Source organism: Aegilops tauschii, chromosome 4 (genome assembly GCF_002575655.3).
Source record: "Aegilops tauschii subsp. strangulata cultivar AL8/78 chromosome 4, Aet v6.0, whole genome shotgun sequence".
Classification (NCBI taxonomy): Eukaryota; Viridiplantae; Streptophyta; class Magnoliopsida; order Poales; family Poaceae; genus Aegilops; species Aegilops tauschii.
Genome location: NC_053038.3, coordinates 112,607,402 through 112,623,696, shown reverse-complemented (window position 1 = coordinate 112,623,696; position 16,295 = coordinate 112,607,402). Strand labels below are relative to the sequence as shown.

Genomic DNA, 16,295 nt, shown 5'->3' with positions numbered 1-16,295 from the left:
CTTTATAAAGGGACGACCCGGCATCGGTTTAGGGACAAGAACAATCTCATTGAGAGACGGGCATAGCAAGTTTAGCTCCCTGGTGATCGTAACCCTAATCAATACCATCTCAACTGGACGTAGGCTTTTACCTTCACCGTAAGGGGCCGAACCAGTATAAACCCTCGTGTCCCTTGTCCCACATTAACCCCTTCAAGCTTCCTAGTTGCGATGGCTCCACGACTAAGTCCTAGCTCGAGGACATCTGCCGTGACAATTCCACGACAGTGCTGGTGCGTCTTCAGGGTCTGCTACCCTTACCTGCTTCGTGTGCCACTGATCGGGCCACTTCCAGTCTTGGTGCAAGTCCCCCCTTTTGTCTGATCTGTCGGGCGGAGGGCCATCTTCCTATTGACTGTGCTGATCGTTGCAAGTTTCCCTCTTTCAAGCAGTTTGGGCTTGGGCTGCCTGGTTGTTCCTTATTTTCTTTGGATGGTGAACTTGGCATACCTATTGTTGCACCTGTTTCGTCCAATGTTGTTGTGATTTTGGTCATTCCTCTCCTATCTCAACCCAAGTGATTTCCGATGAGCTAAAAGAGTGGGGTTTGGAAGGGTGGGGCTCGCGGATTCAATCAGGTCTCTGAATCGGAGTTTGCGGTCACCTTCCCCTCTAAGGAAAGTTTGAAGATGATGGCTTCTTGTTCTAGCTTCACTCTCCCTCTCAAGCAAGTGGTGGTTTCAGTCAAGTCTGTTGTGGACGGGGCTAGATCTATTGCTTCCTTGTCCGAGATGTGGGTTCTCCTGGATGATGTCCCTTCTGGCCTTCGTAACCCTCGCTTCCTGCTGGCCTTTGGGGAGCTGATTGGAAAGGCTATTGAAGTCGATCCCTCTTCTTTGGAGATTCCTGGTCCTATCTGGATGAAGATTTAGTGTCTGGATTCTTCTCGTGTCCATGGTTCAATTGATATCTTCTCGGCCAAGGATGCTTATAGGATTCGTGTTTGTGCGGAGGGATTGGCAGCTCAGCAAGCTCCTTCGCCTCCCCCTCTCCTCCCAAGTCTTCCAAGTCGGATCCTTGTGATGGGGGAGGCAATACTGGTGCGGGTAGCAATGCCAATCCTTTCACCACTTCGGAATGGGAAGCCATGAGGTCTGAGTCTTGGGGTCTGTTTGACTTTAGGGCACCGACTGCTGGTGGGGATGGTGCGGCCAAGGAGGATGATGGCAAGTCCAAGCAGAATGACCCTATGGACCTGGGTGGGGCCACTCCTTTTTCGGGGGTGTGCTCCAACATGCCTGCTTGCCCTGCGTCCCGCTCGCTCTCTGGCATTGTGGATGTGCCCTCGGCATCGTCCTTGCATCCCTCCAGTCCTAGAAGCAAGCTCAAAAAGAAGAATCGCCGGTTCGGAAGTTTTCCGCCAAGAGTCGGGCCTCGTCTGGGGCTAAGCAGCAGGTTATGGGCCTCTGCTGGCGCTTGGATGGGGACCTCGATGCTGCTATTGCTTGTCAGTCTAGTGGTGATGCTTCCTCCCCTGCGGTGCGTTCCTCTATTGTGCCGTTGTGGTCCCCGGTCTCGACGGCCACGAAGGGTCTCCGCCGCCAGAATATTGTTGTCCCCATCCAGGAGCGTGCGAAATGCCGGGTTGCGGCAAAGGATCTCTGCCCCCAGGTATTGTCAACTATCCTTCCCCCGTTCATTTGGTGCTTCCTTCTATGCCAGATTCCCATCTCCTTAATATTCTTTCCGACATCGGTGTTTCAGCCGATTGCAACATTGGTTCCCCTGGTTCTTCACTTTATTTGATTCGCCTAAATGAGGAAGCCCAAGCTGTTATTGCCAAGGCTAAGGAGACCGCTACCATGAAAGTGATGGCCTCGGATGTGGGTGATGTTGGTTCGTCGGGGGAGGGTGGTGGCCTTCCTCCCACAATGACCAAAAGGGGGCGGTCTAGTAGAGCTAAACCCTGCGTGGCCTCGACCAGGCCGAGTCTTCGTATCAAAGACCTATCTTTCATATGAAAGCTACATTTTGGAACATTCGTGATTTCGGTGCTAGGGGGCGCCGAGACCAAATCCGTGATTTGGTGCGTGATGCTAATGTTAATCTGCTTTGCCTCATTGAAACATTTAAAGCTTCCTTTACTAACATTGTGTTGTCTTTGGTTGTTGGTGCTGACCGGTTTGTTTGGTGCTGCCTTCCGGCGTCTGGGCATTCAGGCGGCATTCTCATAGGCAAGGTGGATTTTTTTGATTTTGTTGCCTTTGATCACGGGATCTTTTGGGCTAGTATGGTGGTGTTCCACAAGAGTCTCAATGTTCTTTGGGAGATCATGGTGGTGTATGGTCTGGTTGATCATTCACTTTCCTCGCTTTTTTGGATGAGCTTTCTGCCAAGATTGATTCTTGTAACATTCCCTTGGTCATTGGTGGTGACTTTAACCTTCTAAGGTTCCCTGTTGAGAAGAGCAACTTGAAATTCTCATGGCCGTTGGCTGATGCATTTAATGACTTTATTGCGGATTGTGCTCTTCACGAATTCCCTCAGACCAGTTCTCGTTTTACTTGGTCTAATCATCAGGCTATCCCGATTCGTTCGGTGTTGGATTGTATTTTTGCTACTTCGCCGCGCAGGGATGGATGTATGAGTGGTTGAAAGAGTCGTTCTTGAAAACCGAAGAATCTAGTGGCTGTTGCATCAAGCTCCATCCATGATTTTACACTATAGAGGAGAGAACTGCTGTGCGCCAGCTTTGTAGCGACCTTTCTTATGTGGAAGCAAAACCTGTATTTCTATATGAGTTTCCTGGGATGTGCTTTTCCCTCGTGCCTCCCTTTTTGCCTTGCCCCAGGTTGGCTCGTACCACTCCCGTCTCATCTTGGATTTGGCGTTTCCTCCTCGGCTATTATTTTCATATTTCAGTTCGATGCTTCTTGGCTTTTGGTAGAAGGTTTTTGTGATTTGGTTACTGCAAAGATTACCTCCCTTCTTAATTCTAGAGTCCGGTCTTCTGATCATATGGATGATTGGCATTTCTATTCGTATCAGCTCCGGAAATTCCTTAAAGTGTGGGGTCGTAACCGCGTGGCCGAAACTCACAAAAATAAGCGTGAACTGTTGGGCCAGGTTTCGCTGTTGGATGTTGAGGCTGACTCGTCCGAGCTCTCAGCTGCTGGCTGGCAACAGCGATATGATCTTGACGCTCCCCTCATGCAATTGCACCGGCAGGCCGAGATCTACTGGAGGCAACATGGCACGATTAACTGGACCCTGAAAAGGGACTCTCTGACTGCTTATTTCTTTTCCATTGCCAATGGGTGTCACCGTAGATGTTTGATTGATAATTTGATTATTGATGGAGTTCGGGTTTCTAATCCTCGCCTTATCTTGGGGCATGTGTGTGATTTTTTCTCTGGTCTATTGGCTGCCAGTATTTGGGATCAGAATAGGTGTTTTTTGGATGAGGAGAATTTGGCCCTCCCGGTCCCTCTCTCTGTGGAAGAGATTGAGTTGGCCATTAATTCTGCTAACATGAATTCAGCCTTGGGCCCAGATGGCTTTTCTATCTCATTCTGTAGACGGTTCTGGCTAGCTTTGCGCCCTCTGGTCTGTGCTATTATCCAAGGTTTGTGCTTGGGGACTGTTGACATCTCTTGTCTTAATTATGCCATTCATCTCTTATTCCCAAAGTCAAGGGTGCTGACTCTATTTCTCAATTTCGCCCTATTGCTCTGATCAATAATTTTGTCAAGTTCCTTGCTAAAGGGTTGGCGACGAGGCTGTCGCCTGTTGCTCAGTGCATTATTAGTCCTACCTAGTCTGCTTTCATCAAAGGTAGATTCATTTTGGATGGTGTTCTCTTCTTGCATGAAAGCGTTCATGATCTTAGAACAAGAGGATCCCGCGCTATTATCCTCAAGCTTGATTTCAAGAAGGCTTACGATTCGGTTAGCTAGGATTTTATTCGCCAGGTTATGCATGCTAAGGGGTTTGAGGCTGGTTTTGTGCATAGGTTGATGCAGCTTGTGTCAGGAGAACACACTGTTGTAGCAGTAAATGGTTCAGTCAGCAAGTACTTTGCCAATGGTCGGAGCCTGCGGCAAGGTGATTCGGTCTCGCCTATTCTCTTTAACTTTGTGGCCGATGCCTTATCTTGAATGCTGGACCGGGCGACCTCGGCCAGGCATATGTCTCCTGTCATATCCCGTCTCCTTCCCCAGGGCATCACCCACCTCCAATACGCTGATGACACGATCATTTTAGTAGAGCTGAATGAGACTCATCTAGCCAACCTTAAGTTCATTTTGTTGTGTTTTGAAGCCTTGTCGGGGCTCAGAGTCAATTTTTCAAAGAGCGAGGTTATTGTGACTAGGGTAGACGAGGCTGAGGCATTGCGGGTTTCTCAGCTCCTTCATTGCTCTCTTGGTTCCTTTCCTTTCAAATACTTGGGGCCCCCTATTTCTCCTCTCCATTTGTGTGCTAAGGAGTTTAAGCCATTGGTTTCTAAGGTGGGCAATAGAGTTATGTCATGGCGTGGCAGATACAACACTTCGGCTGGGAAAGTCTATCTCATTAATGCTTGCCTCCCCTCCCTCCCTATGTTCACCATGGGCTTCTTCAGATTGTCTAAGGGCACTCATGAGAGTTTCGACAAACATAGGGGTGCCTTTTTCTGGAACTCTGCTAATAAAAAGCGTAAATATAGATTTGGCAAATGGAAAAAGCCTTGGGGGGCTCGGGATTCTGAACATCTTGGTTATGAACAATTGTCTCATCATTAAATGGTGGTGGAGGATCATGACGGCGGTTCCTGGAACCCTCTGGTTTGATCTTCTAAAAGCTAAAAACTTCCCTGCTGGTAGTCCCATGTTCGCTTCGGCATCACGTGGACCTTAGTTTTGGAAAGACATGGTCACAGTGAGGGATGTGTTTTGTGAGCATGTCAAGTTTGTTGTTAAGAATGGTGCTTCTACTCATTTTTGGTTGGACTGGTGGTCTGGCAACACTCCTTTAGCTTCTTATTTTATGGTTTTATTTTCTTACTGTTCCAACCCTGAGATCTCAATCTCTGAGCTCTCCCGTAACAATTGGGATCTGGGCTTCCGGAGGTCTCTTTCTCCCAAAGAGTTGGGGGACTAGCATCGTCTTGCTGCCTTGCTCCCCATCGGAGGAGGAGGATTCAGTGGCTTGGCCCCATGTGGCATCTGGGAAGTTTTCTGTCAAGTCTCTTTATGCTAGGATTATTTCCGGTACCCGCACTTCCAAGTTCAAGCAAATCTGGGCTGCCAGGATCCCCCCTAAGATCAAGATCTTTCTTTGGCGGGCCTTCAGGGGGCGGTTGCCTTCCGCTGGTCAGATCCGAAAAAGGAATGGCCCCAGTTCCGCTTACTATGCTTTATGCTTAGCCCCGGAAGACACCAACCATATTTTCTTTGGCTGTGTTCTGGCTAAGTTGGCGTGGGGTTATGTTCATTCTTGGTTGAATGTGTCTTGGGCCCCCATCTCGTTTTTGGACTTACATTTGCTGGCTGGCAACTTACAGGGTCTGTCTAAGAGGTTGTTTTGGGCTGGGCTCGGTGCTTCATGCTGGTCCTTGTGGACTACTAGGAACAAATTCACCATTTAGGGTGTTTTCCCTAGTAAAACTGTTGATGTCCTTTTTAAAATGTCTATCTTCTTGCAGTAGTTGAAATTATTGACTAAATCGGCGGATCAGGATGGTATGGAGGTGTTGATCAACAAAGTTTGGGCGTCTTTCAATCTGATGACATCTCCTGCCGTCGCTATTTCCCCCTAGTCTGTTGGCTTCTTTATCTTAGTTGTAGGTGGTTGGCATGCGTGCCATCTTGTGTGTCATTTGGGCCAGTGTGCCGCTGTCTTTTGGTATGTGTGACTTGTGGTGGTTGGCCCGGTGGTGTGTGAGCACCGTTTGTATGTTGTTGGTATGTTTGGTACTCTGTCGTGTGGCTTTATTTATAAAGTCGGGCATATGCCTTTTCTCTAGAAAAAAAGAGTTTCGACCAACTGTCTTTCACTAATCAAAGTACATACTCCCTCCCTTCCTAAATATAGGACGTTTTCTTAGTTCAATTTAAACTGCCAAAATGTCTTACATTTAGAAACAAAGGTAGCACGTAGTAGGACTTGCATTACTAAACTCTTTAGATGCTTAGGTTTATGATAAAGAGCTAACCTTAGATTAGGTTGAAACCTTTTTATGGAACATACATTTTTTTCGTTTACATACAAAACCCATAAGTGGTTGCTTGATTAGGAGAATGGTGGTATCCCTAGCACACTCGGGATTAAACCGCTGGTTTGAAGCTTTGGTGTCTTATTAATACATATTTTTAGAAGAGTTACTTTCTAGAGAGCACATTATGAGGCATTTATCATGATTTTGTCAATCTTAAAGCACCACAACTCTCTTCAGTAGGTGATGTGTGGGTGCATGTGTGTTGGTGTGATTTTGTGTGTGCAAGCATGCTTGTGTTTCTATGTTCTAGTCGGTGTTCCTCAAAGAAGAAAAATCAAACACACATAGTAGCTCGTGTGTCATGTCAGCAGGCCCTTGCCCACCAAATTTTTGGAAGAGGGTAACCCTAGCCTTTTCAACGGCTAATGCACACAACCATAGATTGTCTATATATTAAAATAGTATCATGCATTAATGCCAAACAAATTGACTTTGCAAAAAACTCATTCCCATCCATATAGGACCCGCCTCGCAGCGACATCTCTAAATCCCACCACAAACTACATCATAATCCTCTAATCGATCAACATTTGAGTTGTCAAATGGTGCAATGCTCCAAGACAATCCCTTCAAGAAGCAATAATCGTTCACACACCGATATTGCCTTATCTGACCATAAGTTGTACATGGAGCCATCACCCTCGAAGCAGAACATCGAACAAACACCTTGCTTCCTCTCAATTAGGAATGTGATGGGCCCCAAGTGCAAGATTTGTAGCAGGCGGTGATACGCCTCCATCGTATCTACTTTTCCTAATGCTTTTGTTCTTGTTTTGGACTCTAATTTGCATGATTTGAATGAAATTAACCCGGACTGACGTTGTTTTCAGCAAAACTACCATGGTGTTATTTTTGTGTAGAAATAAAAGTTCTCTGATTTGGACGGAACTTTTTGGAGAATTATTTTGCAATAAATAAAAAATACTAGAACCAAGACCCACTGGAGGGGGGCCCCTGGCTGCCCACAAGACATCAGGGCGCGCCACCCCCCCCCCCTCTGGCGCGCCCTGGTTGGTGGTGGGGCCCTCAGGACTCCGCTGACCCTAATCCCGACACTATAAAATCCTATTTTTCGGAAAAAATAGGAGAGGAAGTTTCATCACGTTTTACGATACGGTGCCGCCGCCCCCTCCGGTTCTTCATCGAGATGCCAGATCTGGAGCCTTTTCGGGGCTCCAGAGAGGGGGATATTCGGTCTTCGTCATCACCAACCATCCTTCATCGTCAATTTCATGATGCTCCCCACCGAGAGTGAGTAATTCCTTCATAGGCTCCCTGGTCGGTGAGGAGTTGAATGAGATTCATTATGTAATCGAGTTAGTTTTGTTAGGGCTTGATCCCTAGAATCCACTATGTTCTGAGATTGATGTTGCTACGACTTTGCTACGCTTAATGCTTGTCACTAGGGCCCGAGTGCCATGATTTCAGATCTGAACCGTTTATGTTTTCACCATTATATCTATGTTCTAGACTCGATCTTGCAAGCCATATGCACCTATTACGTGTTATGATCCATAAACCCCAGGGTGACAGTAATTGGGATACTTTCCGGTGATGACCGTAGTTTGAGGAGCTCGTGTATTCACTATGTGTTAATGATTTGTTCCGGTTCTCTATTAAAAGGAGGCCTTAATATCCCTTAGTTTCCTTATGGACCCCGCTGCCACAGGAGGGTAGGACAAAAGATGTCATGCAAGTTCTTTTCCATAAGCACGTATGACTATTTATGGAATACATGCCTATATTATATTTATGAACTGAGCTAGTTCTGTGTCGCCCTAGGTTATGACTGTTATATGATGAATATTATCCAACGAATTCACCGGTCTAATGCCTACGAGTTTTTCACATATTGTTCTTGTTGCGTTACTATTGCTCTTGCTATTGTTACAACTCCTACAAAACTGTTATTGCTCTTACCGTTACTGTGCTACTGATCACTGTGTTGCAGATATTTAATCTTCAAGTGTGGTTGAATTTACAACTCAATTGCTAATACTTACAAATATTCTTTGGTTCCCCTGTGTCGAATCAATAAATTCGGGTTGAATACTCTACCCTCAAAAACTGTTGCAATCTCCTATACTTGTGGGTTATCAAGACCTTTTTTGGCGCCGTTGCCGGAGAGTATAGCTATATTTGTTGAGTCGCTTGGTATTTATATCTATTTATCAGTAAGAAGAATCTGACAGATACAAGAACAAAGATTTTTCCCTTTAAGACGAGGGGAGGTAAGGAACTGTCATCTAGCTCTGCACTTGATTCACCTTCTGCTTTGAGTAAACTTGCAACACCACCACATACTATTAATCCTGGTATGTCACAAGTTATTGATGATGCTACTTCTGCTATGGATGATGCTTATGATGATGCTTGATTATAATGTGGCACTAGGTAAACATTTTAAAACCTTGAATATTTAATCCTTTTAGAATCCCACTATATATTTTAAATGTCTTCCGGAGTTAAATATTTTTATGAAATAAAAACATTTTCTCAAATATCTATACAGTTTTTATTTTTCATAAATAAAAAAATGCATCTTCGCTAGGCCCCATATATCAATCTAGTGGGCGTTTGACGTGCATTTCGTGGCTCAAGGCACTAAATAGAAGCATGAATGCTCCAGCCCCCCCCCCCCCCCCCGCGCCAATGTGTTGCTAAAACGCTTGGTGGGATTGACCCACAAAGCACTCCCTCAACCATTTTTAGAGTGATGTCTCAGAGTGAGGGAAAATCTCTACTACTATAAAAAACACAGTTGTTGATGATGATGATGTATCTATCATCCATCACTTCTGACCACTAGATCTACATCTAACGCACATGCACAAGCTGTGGCAGTTTTGTAATAATGGACCTGCCACTCCGCTTGATATATATTTACAAAAGAATCATTAGTCTGTCCGTCCAGCCCCACCCCCCCCCCCCCTCCGGCAAATAGCCATGGAACCAATCTGGGCGGTGGCCGCCGCAGCCGTACCTACCCACCACCACCACCTCTCCTTCCTCCCGGCATCTCTTCGCCCTACCTCGTCTCCTCCGACGCGGACCTCCACAAGTATGCCGTCGGCTCCTCCTTTGCCGCAACAGCGAACCTCCCACCTCTCCTCCTCCTCCACCCTGACCCCGTCTCCCTCGACGCCGACCTCCGCTATGCGGTGCTCATCATTGGCGGCAGCGCTACTACCTACCACTACATACCCTTCGCCTCCTCCCCCCCCCCTCCCTGACACGCGACATGATCTGATTTGATGTGATGGTTGCCATGGAGGTACAATTTGGTGTCCATACGAAATTGCTTCCCAATGGAAAGAAACTTGGTTGCTTGCTTCAGTGTTCATGATGTTTTTGTAAAAAAAACATATGTGTGTTCAAATTGTTTTCTCAACATTAACTCTGATCTTTGATAGAAATCAGTTTCGCGCACGCAGTCTACATTGCTTATCTCCTTTAAATCTTCATTTTTTTTCCTTCAACAGTATTACTATTGCATTCAGTTGATGGGGCGGAAGACATCTCATTTGGCCTTGGAATGTGCTCTTAAGTCGCATGCAAATATGGTGAGGGATCCTACCTTTACGTTGTATTTGTCGCCTTGATCTATAATACATACATTAGTTTGTAAACTGACTTAATAATGCTCATGTTTTTGCTAGGCGAGAATGTTGCTGGCTTGCAGCATCAAAACTGAAAATTTCTGATCTTACAAAGGAGGTACGTGATATTGTTGAGGCAAAGGTTGAAACGAGCATATATTTCCTGTTTTCATAGAAATCCATAATTTGGAGAAGATTTTGTTCCTTCAACATTTTGATTTTGTGGCGCAACTACTTCTCCATCTATAGAATCTGACGCTCTGTTTGGCTTTCTCATGTAGTGCTGCAATTCAATATGTAATATTAGCTTATCCTTTTTGTTTCATATATGTTCAGGCATCAACTTTACTAGAAGGGTTGGATGCACTTTGCTGCGTCATTGGTGTTGTAGGGTTTCTTTTAAAAAAATACTCACTCTGTTGCAAAATATAAGGTGTATTACTTTTATGAAAAGTCAAACCTTTTACATTTGATTAAATTTGTAGAGAAATATATCTAAATACATATGTAAAATTGGTATGGTTAGATTCACCATGAAATGAATTTCCATACCCACTTTTGTTTAATATTGTGGATGCTGATATCTTTTGCACTGAACTTGGTCAAAGTTAAATAAATTTGACTTTCCAAATAACTAATACCCCTTATATTTTGGAAACGGTGGAATATTTGGTTTGGCGGGTGAGGGAGATGATGGAGTGTGTTTTATTTTTATTCATAATGCGGTGATTTGATTGGTCTTTTCGTGGTGTCGTTCTATGTTATCCTCTAACCAACGTATATTTATGTGAGGAAAATTCTTCGTCGGTGACTACATGTACTATATTGATACTATAGTATCACATGATAGCACTTTTTTCTGGGAGGTGGGAGGGTGCACGGGATTGGTATGGTTTTATAGGCCGGTTGCTGCTGATTGATTCGAAAAATCGTTGGCCCGGTCAAAATCGTAAACCAAATCCAAAATTAAATACCTCGATGGAATGAAAGATCTTCAAAATGATGGAACATAGGGAATTAATAGAATTGAATGAGAGAGCTCGTTGAGAAATTGTTAACCTGGTCAAAATCAATCGAAGACCTCAATTAATTATTAGGCTTTAAAAAATAGAAAGCATACCCCTTATATTTTGGAACTGGTGGAATATTTGGCTTGGCGGGTGGAGGAGATGATGAAGTGTGTTTTAATTTTATTAATAGTGCGATGATTTGATTGGTACTTCATGGTGTGGTTTTATGTTATCCTCTAACCAACCAACGTATATTTATGTGAGGAAATTTCTGCGTTAGTGACTGCATGTACTATATTGATACTACAATATCACATGGTGACACTTTTGTTTTCTAGGAGGCGGGAGGGTGCGCGGGATTGATATGGTTTTTATAGGACGGTTACTATTGATTAATTTGAAAGTTCATTGGCCCGGTCAAAATCATAAAAAAAAAATTCAAAATTGAATACCTCAATGGAATAAAGAGCTTCAAAAGAATTGAATGGGAGAGCTCGTTGAGAAATTGTTGACTCGATCAAAATCAGGTGACCCAATTCTAAATTGAAAACCTCAATTAATTATGAGGCCTTAAAAATTAGAAAGCATATTATAGAAGAATTGAATAAGAGAGCTTTGCGAAATTATTGACCTAGTCAAAATCAGGTGAGCCAGTTTCAAGTGGAGACCTGAATTGAATGTGGGCTCATTAAAATTAGGGAGCATAGTGTTATAGAGGATATGTGCATCGTGCAGATTGAAACTGAAAAGCTTCTACCCAGTTAGTTGCGGCAGAAATCAGCTGATGTCTGATAAGCACACGTTGTAGTCTCATTTCTAGAAAACTAATTTAAGACCTCTGAATTGTTAGTTCAGTTTCACAATGAGCACCACTGTTAATTCATGTAACATAAATAAATTGATGTGTTGATTGTATAAAGAATGTTGTTCAGGAGATGTCGACTTCGGTTTTACAACTTGTTTTACTTTTGTTAATTGGATCATAGCGTGGCCTCTCTCCCGACCAACAATTGTTGTGCTACGTTTGCCTCTAGAGAAGGTGGGGATGGAGAGGAAGATAATAGCAGACATGTTGCCGAACAACAGTAGTTCAACATGAGGTTATGCTGAAAGATCGTGTGAGGTTATGCTTGAAGGTAGTGCTCTCCAACGGCTTGAAGGTAGATACACCAATGAAGGACAAGTAGTGATGTTCAGTACGATGTAACGTTTAAGGAGACGGGACGAGTGCCGATGAGAATATAAGTAGAGAGAAGTTATATGAATGGAAAGTTATTATATTTAACACACATTTTGAATTTGATTGATTGTTTGGCCAGTGTTCTTGTCACTCCGTAGCAACGCACGAGCATTTATCTAGTACTTTATAAAGAAATAGTTCTTGGATCAGGAAATTTTGGCCATTACTTTTTAACATATTTGAAAAATGTTCTTGAATTCCATAAATGTTCAAGAGTTTTATTTATTTTCAAGAATTATAGCAAAGGTTCTGGAAATTTTGGAAATGTCCATGAAACTATAACATGTTCACGAATTATGAAAAATGTTCGCTAATCTGAAAAAATGTTCGTGAATTAAAAACAATACTGGCAAATTAAAATATCATGAATGAAAAAATGTTCATTAATTTACAAACTGCTCAAAAATTATCAAAAATCTTTACATTTTTTTAAATGTTAACGAATTTAAAATCAAAATGAAATTAAAAGTTCTCACGAAAGTTAAAATATTTACATCGTAAAGAAAAACAAGATTTTTAAACTAAATCACAATTTTTACAAAATTATAATTTTAAAAAACATTCACATATTTAAATAATATTCAATAGTTTTTTCAAGATAATCACGAATTTATAATTTTGCACGCATTTTAAAAATACTCAAATTGTAGAAATACATGTTCAAAATCCTATAGAAAAGATACAAAGTTAAACAAGAAAACTAATAAAAAGAGGAAAAAATAAGAAAGGAAACCTGAAGAAAATTCTCGCCCGAAAAACTGGTAAGGATACAGTGGACGGAAAGAAATCCCCTCAACTGAAACAGAACAGCCACACAAGCTAGGCTTAACCTCAGAGCCCGAAGTTGAGCCGGCCCAATACGCTGCCTATGTACGCGATTCGTAGGAATTTCTTTCTATTTTATGCAATGGGGAAGCTCCTAATCAAGGGCGATGATATGTATCGCTTACAGCGATACCTATTGAACCATCGCTCACGTCGGCCGCACCTATATCTCGTTTAAACCGAGATGTAGGGAACCCTTGCGTCAAGGCGAGCGCTAGATAGACCGACCCAGGCACAAGGGAGCCCACAACCTCGTTTTATTTTTCCTATTTTTTCATGTTTTTTGGTTCTTTGCTTTACTTTTTTACTTTTGTTTATACTTTATAATATTCCAAATATATACATTAGAAAAACTATTCTACATAAAATGTTCGAATTTTTTAACTAAGCATATAAAAAATATTAAACGTATAGAGAAAAAATGATTCTCACGTACACAAAATATGTATATGAAAAAATTGATCATGTATTAAAAAATGTTAATCAAGCATTTGAAAAAATATTTAACAAGTATTAAAAATATGTTATGAAGCATTTGAAAAATGTTAAGTGTATACAAATAATGTTGATCATGTATTAAAAAATATTAATCTTATATTTGAAAAATATTAATCAAGTAATTGAAAAAATATATAGAAAAAATGTTGACCATATATTTGACAAATAATAATCAAGAATTTTGAAAATGTCGAAAATATGCATACAAAAAATGTTGATCATTTATTAAAAAAATGTTAATCTTACAATCAAAATATGTTAAATGTGTATTATAAAAATGTATTAGATACATACCAAAAATATAATGTGTATGGAAAAAAGTAATCATCAAAAAATATAAGATTTTAAAAAATGTTAATCATGTAATTAAAATATGTATATGTATATATATAACTATTTTTGATTTGTATTCTAAATTTTTTGAATGTGTGTTAAAAACTGAGAAAAGCCAAAACGGGGGAAACAAAGATACAAGAAAACTAGGAAAGAAATAATCAAGGGAAGACAAAGAAAAAATAAAAATAGAACCAAATAAAACCAGTACAAAAGAATGGAAAACTGTGAAACCGAGAAAGAAATAAAATCGATGAAAAGAAAGAAAGAAACAAAAAAACTGACAGAAAAATGAAGAAACAAAGAAAGAAACGAAAAAATCATTGAAAACCAACAGAGAAACAAAAAATAAAGAAGACAAATAAAAACAAAAAACAGCTGAAACCTTTGAAGAAACAAAAAAGACCGGTGAAAGAACAAAGAAAAGCAGAAAAACAAGAAAGAAACAAATAAAACAGAAAAGACAGAAAGGAAGCTAAACCGGCGATACAAACCAGCGAAATAACGATTCGATAGATAATGGGCCAGCCCATTACAGTAGTGCTCTAGGAAAAGCTTCAACCATGGGGAGCTTACATTTTAAGCGATGGCTGGGGACCTCCTATGTATCGCATTCTGCGACAGAATGCCGGGAATTCACAGGGCGCGATCTAGTGGGCCGGCCCATTAGTAGCGCCCGTCTGTACCGAGCTCTACAAAAAAACGAGTTCTGTAGCAACGCTAAAAAATGGTGCATTTTATTGCAGAATCGACCACAGGACCTCTCGCATATGCCACTCCTGGCTAGACATTGCACCACCACAGCTTCTCCGGTAAAATTATGCAGCTCTCGAGAAAAGTACTATAAGCCACGACAGGTCTAATTTTTTTTTAATGTTCGCACACAGTTTGTTTTCAAAACCTGTATCATTTTCGAAACGCGGGCATATTCAAAATTGTGAATAATTATTTATAAAGTTGGACATTGTTTTCACCTCTGAACAAATTTTTGAAAAACAGCAAAAACTTTTGACATTTTGAACAATTTTTGAAAACACGAACATTTCAAAAATTTGTGTACAATTTTTGGAAAACCAGAGACTTTATAGAATTCTGAAAGAAAATAGCAAATGCGAACATTTTTTGAAAAATGGACTTAATTTTTGAAAGTATGAAATTTTTTTGGAAAATCGAACATTCTTTTGGATCTGTGAACAATTTTTGAGAAAGGGAAAAAGTGAACATTTTTTCGATCTATGAACAATTTGTCAGAAAGGGAACAAGTACTTTAAATGCAAACATTTTTTAAAAAGAAGGGGAACATTTTTAAAATTCGTGAACAAATTTTGAAAACAGGAACATTATTTAAATTTGTGAACAAATTTGGAAAACAGGAACATTTTTTCAATTGGTGAACAATTTTTGAAAACGGAAACATTTTGTAAAATTTCGAACATTTTCTGTGCATCTCAAACATATTCTTCATAAATCGCAACTTATTTAGAAATTACAAGCATTTTTTCAAATTTGTGTACTTTTTAAAAAAAATTGAAAATAGGAACAAAATTGTGATTTCCGAACAATATTTGAATTTTCCAAACATTTTTTGAAAAAAGTAAAGTAAACTTGAAAACGGAAAAAAGGAAACGAAAAGGGAACAGAAGAAAAAGGAAACAGTAAAAAAGAGAAACTAAAATCAGGAGAAAAAAAGGTTTCAAACCGGAACGAACGAACTGATCGAATAGGCCGGCCCAGTCGCTTCGTTGGTGCGCTTCCCTCTGTGCGATACGGCGACAGTTTGCCGCAATACGCAGCAAATATGGATTTCCCGATGGCTGCGTCACGGAAGCTCCTAGTCAGCGCTTTAGGCGCCAACTTAGGGGTTTCGGCGCCAATGCAGCCATAGTCTTGGGCCCGGCCCAAAACGCAGGCTCTCCCTGGCTCCCTCCTGGCTCGGTCACGTCGTTTCGCTGCTGACTAGAAATGATTGAGCAGTAAACCGTTGACTTTGGAAAAAAAAATCTTGAAGAACCTGCAACCTTGTGAGGGCTCTGTTTTACCTTTTTTACGTTTAAAGAACAGGAAAAAAAGAATGGGCCCGCCCATAGCTGAGCGCGGGGTGTGCGCCGGTTTGCAGAAACAACTGCAACCGACGCCATATAGGAATGGCCCTGCGTCGCCCTCTCGTGGCTCACGTTTGCACGAAATCACTAATTAAGGGGTACCTCTTGTAAAGGTCATTCTCACTTTTCCAGGACTAACAAGTAGCGCACTGCATCTGCTCCACTTTGTCGCAATCTGAGAGTTTTTCTTTTTTCGTAGATTTGTTTTTTTTTCAAAACATTTTATCTCTTGAACCACACGTCTAAATCCCAAACCGTTTTCATCATTGAATTTCTCATGACGAGATTTCAAAAGTAGATCACATGTTAATAGAACCTTTATTATTATTATTATTATTATTATTATTATTATTATTATTATTATTATTATTATTATTATTATTATTATTATTATTATTATTATTATTATTATTATTGTTGTTGTTGTTGTTGTTGCTTTCCAAGACGCACAAC

The 16,295-nt window shown here is 41.2% G+C and overlaps 1 long non-coding RNA gene across 1 annotated transcript; it reads left to right on the top strand.

Moving 5' to 3' along the window:
• The first annotated feature begins 9,143 nt into the window (after positions 1–9,143).
• LOC109773634 (uncharacterized) lies at positions 9,144–10,631 on the top strand. The gene is made up of 3 exons (XR_002235390.3): positions 9,144–9,509; positions 9,718–9,798; positions 9,895–10,631. It is a non-coding gene; the product is annotated as an uncharacterized lncRNA (long non-coding RNA).
• The last annotated feature ends 5,664 nt before the right edge of the window (positions 10,632–16,295 follow it).